Source organism: Artemia franciscana, chromosome 4, assembly GCF_032884065.1.
Source record: "Artemia franciscana chromosome 4, ASM3288406v1, whole genome shotgun sequence".
Taxonomy (NCBI): Eukaryota; Metazoa; Arthropoda; class Branchiopoda; order Anostraca; family Artemiidae; genus Artemia; species Artemia franciscana.
This window is the reverse complement of record NC_088866.1, coordinates 3461467-3478354: the sequence shown is the minus strand read 5'-3', so window position 1 is coordinate 3478354 and position 16888 is coordinate 3461467.

Below are 16888 nucleotides of genomic sequence, written 5' to 3'. Positions count from 1 at the left end.
GTAAAGAACTGTAGTAAGGAGCGAAGGGGCTCAATAGTAACCAAAACTCTAAAAAACGAAGTTTTGATACAAATAGCTACATCAAAAGAATAGCATTTTAATGCTGATTTTAAATATATAAGTTTCATCAAGTTTAGTCTTACCGGTCAAAAGTTACGAGCCTGAGAAAATGTGCTTTATTTTAGAAAATAGGTGGAAATACCCTCTAAAAGTCACATAATCTTAACAAAATCACACCATCAGAGTCAGCGTATCCGAGAACCCTACTGTAGAAGTTTCAATCCCCTATCATAAAAAACGTGGAATTTTGTATTTTTGCCAGAAGACAGATAACGGGTGCGTATTTTTTGTTTTTTCTTTGTTGTTTTTTTCCTCAGGGGTGATTGCATCGACCTAGTTGTCCTAGAATGTCGCAAGAGGGTTCATTCTAACGTAAATTAAAAGTTCTAGTGTCCTTTTAAGTGACCAAAAAACTGGAGGGCACCGAGGCCCCCTCCAACGCACATTTTTCTCCAAGGTCACCGGATCAAAATTTTGAGATAACCATTCTGTTTAACTCAGTCAAAAACCTAATAAATATGTCTTTGGGGATGACTAAATCAACCTCAGTTCCCGGGGGAGGGGCGGCAACTTATAAACTTAGACCATTGTTTACACATAGTAGTTGTTAATTATGAAGTGTACAGACGTTTTCAGGGGGACTTTTTTGTGCTGGGATTAGGGTGGGTCGGGGGGGGGGGGGGGGCAGGTTACGTGGGAGGATCTTTCCATGGAGGAATTTTTCATGAGGGAAGAGAATTTCCATGAAGGGGTCGCAGGATTTTCTAGCATCATTTATAAAAAGACAATGAGAAAATATTCTTTTTCAACTGGAAGTAATGATCAACATTAATACTTAAAACGAGCATAAAATATTACTTAACCGACATTCTTGTTGAAGGTTTTCGCCAAAGTGAAGCCATGCATAGCCTTCAGTATTTACAATACATCGGAGACGGCGATTCTAGTGTTTTTTACAAGCTAAGACAAAGTGTTCCATACGGATCATATATCCAAAAAGAAGAATGTGCGAATCACGTGACCAAGAACTATACAAAATACTTCCATAATGTTGTGAAGACAAAAAAAGGGATGCCCAGGAAATTTCTATCAAATGACATAATTCTAAAGCTAACCAAAAATCTACAAGGTGCAATAAAAAAGAACTCGGCTGATGGTGGGTCTGCCGAAAATCTAAGACAACTCTTACGAAGAGGCACAGAGCATGTGTTTGGTAATCATAAACAGTGTGATTCTGGCTGTGCCAAAAAGAATGGGGTCTTAGAAACTGTGGAGAACCGCTATAATAACCTTCCGAAAACTATTTTGGAGGATGTAAAAGCTGGCGTGGAAAATATTTGTAAAAAAGCGGACTTATTAAGAAACGATGCAACGACCAATCTTGCCGAGAATTATATGTCTGTTGCAGTGAAATTCGTCGGCGGAAAACAAATAAGCCGCTCGAAACGTTGGTCATACCATGCTAGGATAAGTGGAGCAAGCCTATCCTACTCCTTGGGCCCGAAATGGCAATCTTCTACATGGAAAAAAACATTTGGCTACAGTCCTTGCAAAATAACAAAATAATACACGGTGAAAACTTCTAATCTTCGGAAACGGACAAAAACAAATAAGAAAAGATATTACGCAACCATGGGTGGGAGATTTCTGGCCAAAAAGAAAGATAATCAGAGTTTGCCTAAAGGCGATCAAAATTACGGACCAAATTGCAACAAGCCTGATATGAATCCAGAGGAATTTGAAATCGCAAAGGCTGATTATGTTGCAAAAAATATGAATCTGGATGGAGCCAAACTGCAGAAGATCTACGTAAACACAAAGGGGCAAAATGATAACTGGATATTTGAGAGGAGCAAAAGGATTACTGCCACTTATTTTCATAGAATAGCTTCTCGAAAAAAAAAATACTCTAACCGCACCCATAGTCAAGAATATCCGAATTAATTCTAATTTCAAATCTATTCCAATGCTTAGGGAAATTCTACTGGAGGCTATTGCACTGACGGCGTACGAGCATAGAGAGGGAGTATCATTAATAAAAGGAGATCAAATGGGACTACTCATTCATCCAAATATCCAGTTTCTTGGAGCTTCTCTTGATGGTCGCTTAGAAAACGGCACACCAGTTGAAGTGAAGACTGTCCATAATATTCCCAAAGGAATGACCATAAGGGAAGTGGCATCCCAAAAAGGATTGGTAAAGAACTTTTTCTTATGGTCACACAATTCAAAATTGGAGTTAAAGAAAAATCACAAATACTATGCTCAAATTCAAGGTCAGCTAGAAATCACCAATCAAGAAGAATGTCACTTGGTGGTATATCACCATGAGCATGATGTGGAAATTTTAACTATTCCGAGATCAAAAGAGTATTTTTTGTTTATATTACCAAAGCTTCAGGAGTTTTGGAGCGATTGTTTACTTACGGAGATATTAGACTCGCGATTGATTAGGAACATGCCACTTAGAGAGCCTGCCTTAGTCCGGGCTGCAGCAAATTGCGGAATGAAACGGACTTTGGAGCCAGAAGACAGTGGATGTGAGAAAATTACTTGGTCCGACACTGAAAGTGAATATTGAAAGTGGATTTTTCATTGACATGTGAATAGTATAGAGATTGTTTAGGGGTCATAATGTATTAGTAGCAGTATTATTAACCTTAACCTATTAGGGTTGTTTGAATAGTAGACTATTATAGGTTAACTATTAGTGTTGTTGAATAGCATTTAAATATTAGTAAGTAAATTCTATTTGAGAAATTTCAGCATTCTGTCGAAGTCCAAACCATGTTGATAAATAAACTCTAATTACGTTGAGACTTGGTTGCTACTTTAGGCACTTCCAGGTAAGCTAGGACAGCGAAATTTGGCAGGCATATCAGGGAGCGGACCAGATTAAATTGGAAATAGTCATTTTCCCGATCTGACCATCTGGAGGGGGTGGGGGCCGGTTAATTCGGAAAAATAATATTTTTTCGGGGGCTGGTAATATTTCAGAAAAATTTCGGTTAATAGAAAAATGAAATATTTTTAACTTACGAACGGGTGACGGGATCTTAACGAAATTTGATGTTTGGAAAAATGTTGCGTCTCAGAGCTCTTATTTCAAATCCCAACTGGATCCGGTGACATTGGGGGAATTGAGGGGGAACCTAAAATCTTGGAAAACGCTTAGAGTCGAGGGATCAGAATGAAACTAATGGGAAAAGTAAGCACAAGTCCTAGATACGCGATTAACCTAACTAGAACGGATCCGCTCTCTTTGGGGGATTTGGGGGGGGGGGGTTAATTCTAAAAAAATAGAAAAATGAGGTATTTTTAACTTAGGAAAGAGTCATCAGACCCCAATGAAATTTGATGTTTGGAAGGATATCGTGTCTCATAGCTCTTATTTTAAATTCCGACCGGATCCGGTGACATTGGGGGAGAGATGGGAGGGGGAGCCTAAAATCATGGAAAACGCTTTTAGTGGAGGGATCGGGATGAAACCTGGTGGTAAAAATAATCGTAAGTCCTAGATATGAGATTGACATAACTGGAACGGATCTGTCTTCGGGGGAGTTGGGAGGAGGATTGTTAATTCTGAAAAATTAAAAAAAATAAGGTATTTTCGAGTGACGAAGGAGAGATTGGATCTTATAGAAATTTGATATTTGGAAGGATATCACGTCTCAGAGCTCTTATTTTAAATCCCGATCGGATCCGGTGAAGAGGAAGTTGGAGGGGGGGACCTAAAATCTTGGAAAATGCTTAGAGTACAGGGGTCGGGATGAAACTTGGTGGTGAAACTAAGTACAAGTCCTAGAAACGGGATTGACATAACTGGAACAGATCTGTTCTCTTTGGGGGAGTTGGGTAGGGAGGGTTATTTCTAAAAAATAGAAAAAATTAGGTACTTTAACTTATGAAAGAGTGATCGTACCTTTATGGAATTTCATATTTAGAAGGACCTCGAAACTCAGATCTCTCATTTTAAATCCCTACCAGATTCAGTGTCATTAGGGGGGGGGGACTGGCATTACTGGTACGGATCCGTTCTCTTTGAGGGAGCTAGAAGTTGTTAATTTGAGTAAAATTAGAAAAATTGAGGTGTTTTTAACTTAAGAATGGGTGACCAGACCTTAATAAAATTTTATAATTAGAAGAAACTCAGGTGTCAGAGCTCTTCTTTCAAATCCCGACCAGATCTTTTGACATTGGGGGGGAATTATAGAGGGAAACTGGAAATCTTGGAGAACGCTTATAAACGGCATAGATACGTAATTGCCATAACTGGACTGGATCCGTTTTCTTTGGGGGAGTTAGGTGGTGTGGTTCAGTGCTTTGGTGAGTTTAGTGCTTCTGGACGTGCTAGGACGATAAAAATTGGTAGGCATGTCAGGGAGCTGCACTAATTGACTTGTTACAGTTGTTTTCCCCGATTCGACCATTTGGAGGGCTGAAGGGAGAGGAAAAATTTGAAAAATTGAGGTATTTTTAACTTACGAGTGGATGATCGGATTTTAATGAATTCTGATATTTAGAAGTGCCTTGCTCTACCTATTTAGAAGTACCTCGTACCTACCAAAGCTCTTATTTTAAATCCCGACCAGCATTAAGCCTCTGATTTTCCCTTTAAAGCAATCTATTGATTCTTAGAATTTTGCTAGAGCTCCTATCATATGAGCTCTTGGCTCTTCTTGACCTTGTCACAAGTGTCATATGAGCTCTTAGCTCTTGTTTTTGATGAATAGTATATAAATATAAGTAGTTTCAAAAATTTATTAAATACCCCTAAGGGGTTTCCTTCCTCCCTTACCTGTATTTATGACCCCAGGGCAAGGGTGCCTAATGTTTATTATGTACCTTCAGGAACATATCACTTTAAATGACATTAATTTATTAAGTATATGCATTACTCCGTAAAGCAAAGTATATGATTACCCCGGTTCCAAACCGGGGTAATCAGTCATTTATGAACGAGCTTATAAATCATCAACTATATGAGATGATGGGGAAAAACTAAAATATTCTAAGATACGGCACTATTAGGAATAAAATGAGATCCCGTGGAACTAAAATGGACGAATATCCGACGAATACAACTTTAGATTTAAAAAAATAATGTTCGTATATTTTATAGGCCTACAATCGGCGTTTCTTTACTTTTAAGAGCCAATAATGTCTAAAATAATGTGTTTTAAAGAATAACGTTCTTTTTAAAAATAATATTCATACATTTTATAGGCCTACAATCGATGTTTCTTTACTTTTAAAGGCCAATAATGTTTAAAATAATGTGTTTTTAAGAATAATGTTCTTTTTAAAAATAATGTTCATACATTTTATAGGCCTACAATCAGTGTTTCTTTACTTTTAAAGGCCAATAATGTTTAAAATAATGTGTTTGTAAGAATAATGTTCTTTTGAATACTAAGAACTATCTTGAATACTAAGAATTATTGCTAAAATTCATCTGTTATAACTACAAACTTAACAATCTTTGGGATTATTTGTCGGTACAAGATCTACAAAACGACACAAAAATCAAGGCTATATGATTAGTACAACCCTTTTAAACAGTAAAGGAAGAATATCTTAAATGACAAATTTTAAAGGAAACTGATGATAATAAAAAAAAATTCACGGCCAAAATTTTTTAAATCTTGTGGCAATTGGAGAGGCTACTTTGCATTTCTCTACGTCTTCTAAAAGTAATTTTATTGCTACTTTTAAAAATTAGAGGTGTCCCCACTAATTAATTTTTTATGAAGCTCTGAAGAAAAAAAATGCAAATGTGTTCGGCCTATTCATGTCAAAGCTTTCAATGAAGCCACAGTAATTTTTTCATCAAAGAATCTGCTCGTGTCTGTTGTTAATACGCATTTCACTGCTATAGGAAAATAGCATTGGCTTCAAACCTCGGAGATCCACCTTAAACATTTGGAGTTTGCCTGAAGTTCCCGAATTAGTGATTTTGGCGGTTTTATGTCAATAGAAGTAAAAAAATCTGGTGAATATTTTGGCCTAATCGAATCTTAAAGCCGACAATTATTTTTTTATAATTCCAAAATAATTATAAAACCTGTTTCGGGTTTGCATTCTAGATTGCTATGCTTGACATTGTTGTTGTGGGGTATCAAAAAATAGAGCAAAAAATTTTCTATTCAACAATCAGAATCTTATTTCTATAATATATATCTCCTGGCTGCAGTCCCTTCAAATACTTTACATATTTGTGTTCCGAAATCAAAAATTCCCCTCAAAAGGTTAGATTTAGCTGTAATCGCAGCATCTAAGAATGCATAAATTACAACAAGGGACTAACCACTCGGATTGTTCAGGAGCGATTCAGTCAAGCATTAATTAGTTGAAACCTGTTTAAACAGAGTCTAGAGAAGAAGTAGGGTGAATTAAGGATAAGCTGCGTCTAATCCTAGAGATAAATTGAACACAGTACAAAGGCTAAATAAGAAGTAAAGGTTTTATTTTAAAAAGAATGATTTATCGTTTTGGCTATTATTGTACCGTTAAATAAATTCAGGACAAATTTATATATTGTAGTATAAGTACAATTTTGTATAATCTTCTACTGAAATAAGAATTAAAGATATATAAAACGAGCTAATTAATAACTATTGTGAACGAAACAAAATGTCCCCAGAGTATTTAAATTTGTTATAGCAAGACTCGAGTGTTGCTGTAGAACTACCAAAGCAAACTGCAAAAGGAGTCGGTGACCAGTCTGAAGTCCTAGGCCTTTCCAAGAAACAATTCAAACCCTTATTAAATAAACCCCGATAAAAATGGCCACAACCCTAATAAAATTCTTATATAGCTCTTGTTATTGACCACAGTAGCATGGAAAAAAAAAAGAAATAAGCGAGGACTGAATTTGCCAAATGTGCAGGCCCTTCGTGAAAAGTTGAAATTAAATTATCGTGCTAGAGGCAGACCGCATTTACCAAAACATTTGTTAGAAGGCTTAACGGTTGTTTCGGTTCACGACGAATCAAGTTCCGAAGAAATTGGAACAAATTCCCCTTTTGTGTTGAAAGTTATCACTTCTGGAAGAAATTTGGGGTCAGACCTTCTAAAAGCCTTACGCTGGATTGTGGATCTACCTTACCTTTTTGAGAATTATGAAAAGCTCGTGATTCGCCACATGTAAGTTTTTTCTTTGGCTTTTATTTTAGGTCATCGATTTACTGCTATCAAAATTATTAGGATGGGGAATTATTCTGGGTTACAATTAATACAACTTGTACCTTAGTAACTCTTGATAAATGTCTTTTCTGCTATAGAGAAAGAATGTTCGATAACTTTTAAAGATATTTTCATCCCAAAACAACATAACGCTCCGACGGTATCTGCTTAGGTTGGTTTAATTTCACTATTGTTGGTTTTACCAACAATTTAAAGCTTATATTGAATAATTGGCAGTTGTTTCGCTATTTCTTTAGCAATCTCAACTTAGTACTCAAGTTCTGGCTCTTCTCTTGTCATATTTCACGGGTTATCTATCACATTATTTTCAAACTACGGTTTAGACAAGACAAGATTTATTTCTAGAAAACGGCTATCACAAGCCCAAAAGGGCCAAATTCACACTTTAGTGTCAATAAAAAAAATAAAAAAATGGTGAATGTCAATCAGTAACAAATATCAAACCAGTTTAAACTCATAAAATTGCAATCAGTAAAAAAGTCAAACAATAAAAAGTCGTAAATTAAAACCGGGAAAAGTTTAAACAAAATGACAATTTAGTTTAACTAGCAAGAATTGTAAATTGCAAAATAAGCATTAAAACTACAAGTTAAAAGTGGAGTGAGAAGAGGGAAAAGTTACTAATTTAAAATTTAAACTATGTGAAGGATGAACGTTCTTCTATATCTTTCATTGGAAACTCTTATTGGGGCAAGAAGGGGGATTTTTGTTGAAATAGAACGTGGGACAGTGGTGGATGCAGGGGGGCGCCCTCCCCCTGACATAGTAGTAGATTTGTGGTTGGGACCGCTTGTTCTGGTTCTGTTTGGGACGATTTTTTTTTGTAATTGGTTTTTAATAGTCGAGTTTTAAGTAAGTTTTTAATTACTAAGGCTGTTTATTTTGCAAACATGTTTTAAACAAGGTTTCAGTTACTTTTTGCAGTCTCTGTTAGATTTTTAATAATGACACATGACCCCAAAAAGTATTTAATTAAATTTAAGTTTATCAAGAGAATCTGTCCGTATTACCACAAATGCCAACTGGGAGGCGGAAATCTTCATTCGTAAGGAGGGGAGATTTAAAATTCTGACATAATCTGCTGCTAATAGCAACATTAAGAAATCATTATATTTCTATTTCTTTGTTCTATTTTTCCTGCTACACTATCAAACGAACTATTATTTAATGTTTAATCAACAATTAGTTCAAAAGAATGTATGATACCAAAATATGGTACTAATTTTCTTTTTGACAATACAAAGTTTAACTAACTCGCTATAGTCGCCAGAAGTGCAAACGCTACAAATTATGCAGAAAAGATTAAATATATTATTTTTTGTAGAGGGTGAACAACCTTTTAATTGTTTTTATGGCGAGGTGGCTCTTATAAACTTACTTTTTTTGTATCAATATTTCTAACTGACTTTAATTTCAATAGAACTTATCAGATTTTATATTAAATAAAAGTCCATGTCCACTACCTACCTACGACTTAGAAATTATTTTAATTCCCTCTAAATTGCTGGTTTTTCTTTGTCAACAAGTTTATCGGAGCAACCTTTTATATGCCCCCCCCCCCCAAAAAAAAATCCTGGATTTACCCCTGACGTGGCGGGTGGGTAAATGTTCACTAGGGAAAAGAGAAGTGGTACAAGCCTTATGGACGGTATTGTTGGCAAAACACGAGGAAATTTGTACTCTCATTTCCTTAAGGGTGACTAGATTTGCTCTCCGAGGAAGGGAAATGTAAGGCTCTTTACCCTGTTTGAAAATAATTCTTAGACACGTTTTTTGAACTGCTTCTATTCTGTCCCACAATTCATTGGACATGCCAGGATGGCAAACAGAAAAACAGAAAAAAAATGTATTAATCCAAAAACGTTCACAAATAAAATGAAACAAAAAAAGAAGTTTTTTAACTGAAAGTAAGGAGCGACATTAAAGCTTAAAACAAGCAGAAATTACTCTGTATATTAAAAGGGTTTTTCCCTCCTCAACGGCCCGCTCCCTACGCTAAAGTTTTTTGCTGTTTTAAAAAAAAACTTGAGAAAAAGAGTTAAACTTTAGCGTAAAGAGCAAGGCGTCGAGGATGGAAAAGCCCCTTTGATATACGGAGTAATTCCAGTTCGTTAATGTCGCTCCTTAATTTCAGTTAAAAAACTTCTTTTTTTCATTTTATTTCCAACATAAAGCGAACTTAACAGTAGAGGTAATTTCAAACAGTTACTACAGAACTATAGTAAGGAGCTACTCGGCTCAATAGTAACCAAAACTCTAAAAAACAGAATTTCGATACCAAGAAATACATCACAAGAATCACACTTTTATGCTGATTTTAAATATGTAAGTTTCACCATCAAGTTTAGTCTTACCCATCTAAAGTTACGAGCCTAAGAAAATTTGCCTTATTTTAGAAAATGGGGGAAACACCCCCTAAAAGTCATTTAACAAATCCCGGATTCGTGTTTATTTATTTATTTTTCATTTTTTTCCAGGGGTGATCGTATCGACGCAGTGGTATTAAAATTTTACGAGAGGGCTCATTCGAATAGAAATGAAAAGTTCTAGTGCCCTTTCGAAGTGACCCAAAAAAATGGAGTCATATGATCTTTAAACTTTTTTTGTGCAAAATACCTATCACAAAACTTATTTCTGATGTATTTGAGGAAAAACGAACGTGGGGGGGCTGGTTACCTTTTGATCCCTTTTACTCTTAAAAAAGAGCTAAGAGGTCATATGGCACTTGTGACGAGGCCGGACGAGCCAAGAGCCATAAGCTGATATGGTATGATTTCTAGTAAAACTTGAAGAATCAATAGATTGATTTAAAAGGAAAATCAGAGGCTTAATGCCGGTCGGGATTTAAAATAAGAGCTCTGAGTCACGATTTCCTTCTAAATATCAAAATTCATTGAGATCCGATCACCCACTTGTAAGTTATAAATATCTCATTTTTTTACTTTTTTTTCGCTCGTTCCTAAGTTAAAAATACCTCAATTTTTTTTTATTTTTCCAAATTAAAGTATTAAGGGTTTAATATCAAAATCTTTGGATATTGAAGGGATTAGTGTTTTTAATCTTGTTCCTAATTCTTTTGAAGTGGCATCTCATCTCCAACTGTTTTTTCATATGCGTTTTAGTATTTCGTGTGTGCCAGATTCGTTCTTATACGGTAGCGTCATGTCACTTCTAAAAAAGAAAAAGACCCGGTTTATTGTAGTTCTTATAGGCCATAAGCGGTAGCTTGTACTCTTAGCAAACTTTTTGAACACCTCCTACTGCCTTATATCACTAAGCTTGCTCTAAATGATGATAATCAATTTGGTTTTAGATCTTGGCTAGGCTGTCAGCATGTTCACCGTGCTTTGACTTCTTCATTAAAGGATACCCATCGCACTCGTCACGTACTTCATTTCGCAACCCTAGACTTTTCTAAAGCATTTGACAGTGTTTGTCATGCTCAAGCATGGACAGCGTTACGCCATATAGGAGTAAATCCATCGGTAATTTATGTGCTTCGTTTTTGGTACCCCTATTCTTAGCTTCACCCTAAGCCATTAGATAATTCTTATTTTGGTCATATCCCTGTTCGTTGCGGTGTAACACATGAGGGAGTTCTTTCTCCGTATATTTCTAATGCTTGTATTGAAGATGTATTATCAAAAATATTGACTACGTGCCTACTAGGACCATCTGATATCTCATATCTGGCTTATACGGATGACCTTCTTCTGATTAGTCAAACTGAGTCTGATCTTGCCCGTTCAGTGAAGTCAGTTACTTCTGCTTTCCGTTGATATAAAGAATATTATCATAAAAATGAAATTAATGCTTTGAATTTATTCCATAAAATACTTAATTATATTTTCTCTTGACGTGGCAAATATTCCATTTGGGGGTCATACACGAGTTATAACATGGTTTCAGCTAAAATAGCATTATACATTTCATCCTTGGTATTATTGGGTCCATTGACTATCTTTGTTTTTGTACGATCAATGGTAGTAATAATGTTCACATGTACTTTTTCCATCAATTGGTCTTTATGTTCCTTGCTGATATTGTCTAGTAATGTTCTTTTTAATTTGCTTTCGATTTCAGTGTCTATTACCACATTATTTTTACATAGTTTGCAGTCTTGGCACACAGACAAGATATTTATTATAATATTAGTGCAGTAGTAGGCCTTTACTTTTCCCTTTGCTTGCATTTGAATGCTAATACCAGAAAGATGGGGATATGAGCTACCAACAGGTAACGTTTTACCTCCATCAGTAGCAAGAAGCTGGCCTTCGTCGTCAACTAATAGTTTCATCCTCACTTTTTTTTTAGTATGCTGTGAGTTTTTTCCTCCTAATGTACAAATAATACTGTTTGAAATCATAAAATAAGCTAGGTATTGTCAATAACCAGCCAAATTCTAAGTCACAAAAAATTCTAAGTATAAAAAAACTATCACAACAAAAATTTGTTTTCTAGTAGGAAAAATCACGACTAACATATCTATATCATCTTCACCTCTTACTTCGAAAATATCACAGGTGATTTTTTTAATATATGTTATATCATATTAAGATAAAAAAGTTGAACAAATTTTAAGTAAAAAAATATAAAAATTGAAAGTAAAAATAAATAAACTTAAAAAATTAAGCACAAAGAAAGGGTGGGGGGTTAAAAAGTTGAGAGAGGGGCATTGGGCCCCTTGGAGGTTAAGAAATGAATGACAAAAAATCCCGTCTAAAAGAAGTGTAAATATAAGCAATCATTACCATGAATATGAAGATACAAGTGGTTAAACTATGTCTATGTTATAGATGCTGTCATGTAAAGTTAAATACTTTTTTCAAATTAATTCTATTAGTCCATTCTGAAATCAAATGAAACGGTTTTATTTATCTTGTTAATCATATCCAGACACGTAGTTGAAAATGAGATAGCGGCTGGATTATGCTAATTATCCAATGAAGTAGGAAATGTAAGTATTTCAGTGTTCTAGTTTAGTATGGGCAATCTTTAGTGCCCAAATAAGGTTTGCAGTCCGGTTGTATGCAGACCATACTACTACCGTTGTAAAAGCACACATGCTCATCGTTCGTTTTGATTTACTTCAACATCAGCCTAAATATTTCTTTAAAAAATTCGCCTTAATACCCGTAGCTTGTGCAGTAACAATATTAATAACAGGACTAGTAGCAGTAAAGGCAGAGCACTTTTGTTATCGTCAACAGCCCCTTCAATAAACGCTGAAAGTTTCAGCCTAATACATACCATCAACCGTTCCTGAAGTATCTCTGATGTGTCCGCTTGACAACCTGTGTTGGCAGGTTGTAAGGCAAAAGTTTTTTGCCTTAATAATCTTAGCTTTAATCGCAGTAGTAGCAGTAATAACGCTATAATTAATTGTAGTAGCCTAAGTTTTAGTGACAGTAGTAGCAATAGAAGTAGTAAAAATGGCTACAGTAGCATCAGTATGAGTAGAAGTAGTAGTATTAGGATGGGAATATTTCCTATTGATTAAATCTACATCCCTCGCGACAAGCCCTGTTAGTCTTAACTTCACATAACAAACTGTTCCTAAGATATTGCTGTTACTCCCTTTTTACAACCTACATACGGAAGGTGTGTTCTAATTCTGTTTATCTCATCCCCCCCCCAAAAAAAAAACAAATTTCTTTAAAGTTTCGCCTTCATACCCTTAGACATAGTTGTAATAGTAGTCATAGTAGTAGTATCGATATTACTTGTGATAGTATTGAATACTGGTAGTACTACTAGCAGCAGTAGTATTAACCTATTGCCTTTTATTCAGTAGAACACCCCTCTCATCAGGTCCTGGAAGTTTCAACTTAATACAATTAACCATTGCTATAACATTGCTGATATATCTTTTCGATTACTTGTATGCTCATGCACATCTTGAAATGTCTATCTCAATGCTCATATCCCCACAAGTAGCTGCAGTAGATGTTGTAATAGCAGTTGTACTAGCAGTAGTAAATGTAGCAGTAACAGTAGCATTAGCAGTAGTGGGCATGTATTGTCTTTTGGCGAGATGATCCCCTCCTTTAAGTATTCTTTGATAGTCCCAAATTAATGCCCAAATCAATTCTTGAGTTCTTCAATTCAATACCAAATCAATTTTTGATTATTCAATTAACTTCCTCAATGGTGGCAGACTTTTACCCCCCCCCTCCCTCTGGAAATTATCCCTCTCCCTTGCGGAGAACATCCTCCTGGAAAAAAACTCCTTCTCGAAAAATAGTCCAACACCCGAGGAAAATACCCCGTCGCAGAAAATACCCACCGGAAATTCCCCCCCCCCCGTGGAAAGTACCCCTCCCCTCGCGGAAAATACCTCCATAAAGCACCCCACCCCCTATCCCCCCGTGGAAAAAACCTCCCCCATGAAAAATAAAGCTTTGCGAATTTAGAATTTTTTTGAGTTTTGTTTTTCTATTTTTCGTAGGGGAAAGAAATTTTGGTACTTGTGTAATATACCCCATTAACTCAAGCTTACGAAGTGTAAAACCCAAGAATAAATCGGTTTCTTTGTTAGTTTCTGTCAGCTTGGCGTGAGACTATACAAAGACAAGTGATAAAATAGATAGGAAATATATCATTTGGGCTATATATTTGCAGACAATGTGGAGGGAGGGTAGAGTATTCCAAAACTTTGTCAGAAGACAATTCTTACTTCATAATATGTAGAATAATTGTACCTAACACATTTTGCATGCAGATCCGCCATGCTCTACCCCCCCTCCCTAATTTGCAAATATAGAGCCAAAATTTGTTTCTAAAGTAATGGAGAAACTACCAAAGAAACCGGTTTCTTTTCCAATTTTACAAATCGTAAACCTGAGTGAGTGACGTATAATACACAAGTATTGGAATTTTTCATGAAGAAAGAGTCCGATTTCGCGGTATTTAAAAACGATCAAAAATCAAAATTTTAAAAAACTAAGGAAAATCATCAAAACTTAAAACGAAAAGAAATTATTACGCATATGAAAGGAGTTGTCCCTTCCACAAGATTTTGCTTTTTAGGCTAAATTTTTACTTTAAATCCTATATCTTTGAGAACAATTCTTGAAACACAACGGGCGTTTGATTAGAATGATAAGCTTTATTTTAGCATTCTATGAAAAAAACCTTTTTTGCGTAAAGAGCAAGGTCTTGAGGAGGAGGCTACCTATTTCCATATACATAATAATTTCTGTTTGTTTAAGGTTTGATGTTGCTTCTCACTTTAAGTTGAAAAAAATTGTCATTTTTATCTAATTCCTGATCGTTTCTTAAATAATACCGGGAAATCCGGCTCTCTCCCCATGAAAAACTAAAAATTGTTTTCTAGACTTCAGACTGTCCAAATACTTTAACCTCCCTCTTATGTGTAAATATTTAAAATCATTGTGTGAAAATTATATATTTCTTATTTTTTCTATCACTTGACTATGTCTTGTTTTACACTTAACTGAAAGATACTAACGAAGATACCGGTTTGTTCTTGGGTATTTTCCAGGGAGATTAACGCCTAGAACCATCAACGAGCCCAGAGTCCTCAGGACAAGGGCGGCAAGTTAGACAATTCGCTCATTGTTTACACATAGTATAGGCCAATGCTGTCGAGAAAGGTTCTAGATATTTACCCCCGGTGTTTATCCCTCCTCCGTAAAATACTATGTGTTAACCATACATAGTATAAAATATATACTAAGTGTAAAAAATGAACAACTGTCTAACTTACAGCCCTTGTCCTGAGGACTCTGAGGTGGTGGACATCCCCATAGACATAATTACTGGACCTTTCAAAAATTCTAAACAAAATAGCTCTCTTTCAATTTTGATCAGATATGTTTTGGGGAAAGACAGACTGACATCCTCTGAAAAATGGTGAGATGCTAAATACTTAGAAACATTCAACTAAAATATTTCAAAAGAAGCAACATCAATTTTAAAGCGAACAGAAGCTATTCCGTATATTAAGGGCACTGCCTATGACCAAAGAGATTGAAAGTCAAATAGTCAAAAAGTCAAATAGGATATATTATTTTATTTGCAGAGGTTGCTAATGATATTTTTGGAATAGGCTGCTGATAGTTTTTTTTTTAAACAGTCAATACAATATTCCGTGTTTCAGAGAACAAAATAGCTCTCTTTCCATTTTGATCAGATATGTTTTGGGGAAAGACAGACTTGGGGTGGCTGATTGCCCTCCATTCACTTTTGACCCTTAAAAGGGGCAGTAAAACGTGTGAATTCCAATGAGATGAGCTCCTTCCGATCGAAAGTTTATACCATTACCCGTTCCATATGAGCATTATATATCCCAGGCATAACTTACAACCCTTGTTCATGGGCTCTGGGGGATCGTGTCCACCCTAAAGACGTTGTTAAATGACTTTTTTTTGTTATTGCTAACAAAATGTGTATCTCACAATTTCAATTGAATGCGTGTTAGGAACAGAGGATGTCATGGAGGGGGGCTAGTTGCTTTCCTTTATGTTTGACTCTAAAAAGGGAGCTAGAACTATACTTTTCAACTCAAATGAACCTCTTCTAAAGTTCACATGACCACCCCTTCTATGAAAACGTTATATAACCCTGGGGCATAACTTACAACCCTTATTCCAGTCTCTGGAGGATTTCTTCCATCCAAAGGTCTTATTATACGGTACTTGGACTCTTTTTGACCAGATGGCTATCTAAAAAAAAAATTTGAGGCATTTCTAGAAAATACGACGTAAGGGGGAGGGGGGCTATCTATGGTCACATTCACTCTTAAAAAAGAACCAGAACATCTGATATCCAATCCAATGAGCCCCCTTCGAATTTTATACTGCCGCAATTTCCATAAAAACCTTATTTGCTCTCGGGGCATAACTTACAACCTTTACGCCGCATGCTGTGGGGGGGGGGTGTCAACTTCAAAGACATAATTTTCAACTACGCTGAACAAATTGCCCATCTCAGAATTTTTTTTAGATGTGTTTTAGGAATTGATAGGCGTGAAGGGGAGCTTGTTGCCTTCCCCACTTTTGACTATTAAGAGAGGTCCTTTCAATTTCCAATCGAATGAGCCTTAATTACAACAAATGGCCATCTCAAAATTTCTATCAGATACATTTTGGGAAAATACGAGGTGGGGAGGGGGGTGTGTGTGTGTGAAATCCATCCTTTGATCACTTTGAATCTTAAAAAGCCTTACTAGAACTTCTGATGACCAATCCAATAACCCTCTCCAAATTTTATACTACCATTATATGCCCCATTATATGGGGCACATAAGGCCATTATATGGCCTTATTATACCATCATTTTACTGACCATTATACCGACCATTGTACCATTATACCGACCATTATATGGGCATATAAGGTTCTATTAAAACCTTATATGCCCCAACGCATAATTTATAATCCTTGAGCTGAGGGCTTTTGGGGGGTGGGGGTGTCATCTTCAAAGACATACTTTCTGGACCTTCTAACTACGCTAAACAAAATGACTATCTCAAAATTTGATTGGACGTGTTTGGGGGTATGGGCTTGGGAGGGGGGCTAGTTGCCCTCCAATCATTTTTGAAATTTATAAGGGGCACTAGTCCCTTCGATTTCTAATCGAATGAGCCTTTTTTGAAGTT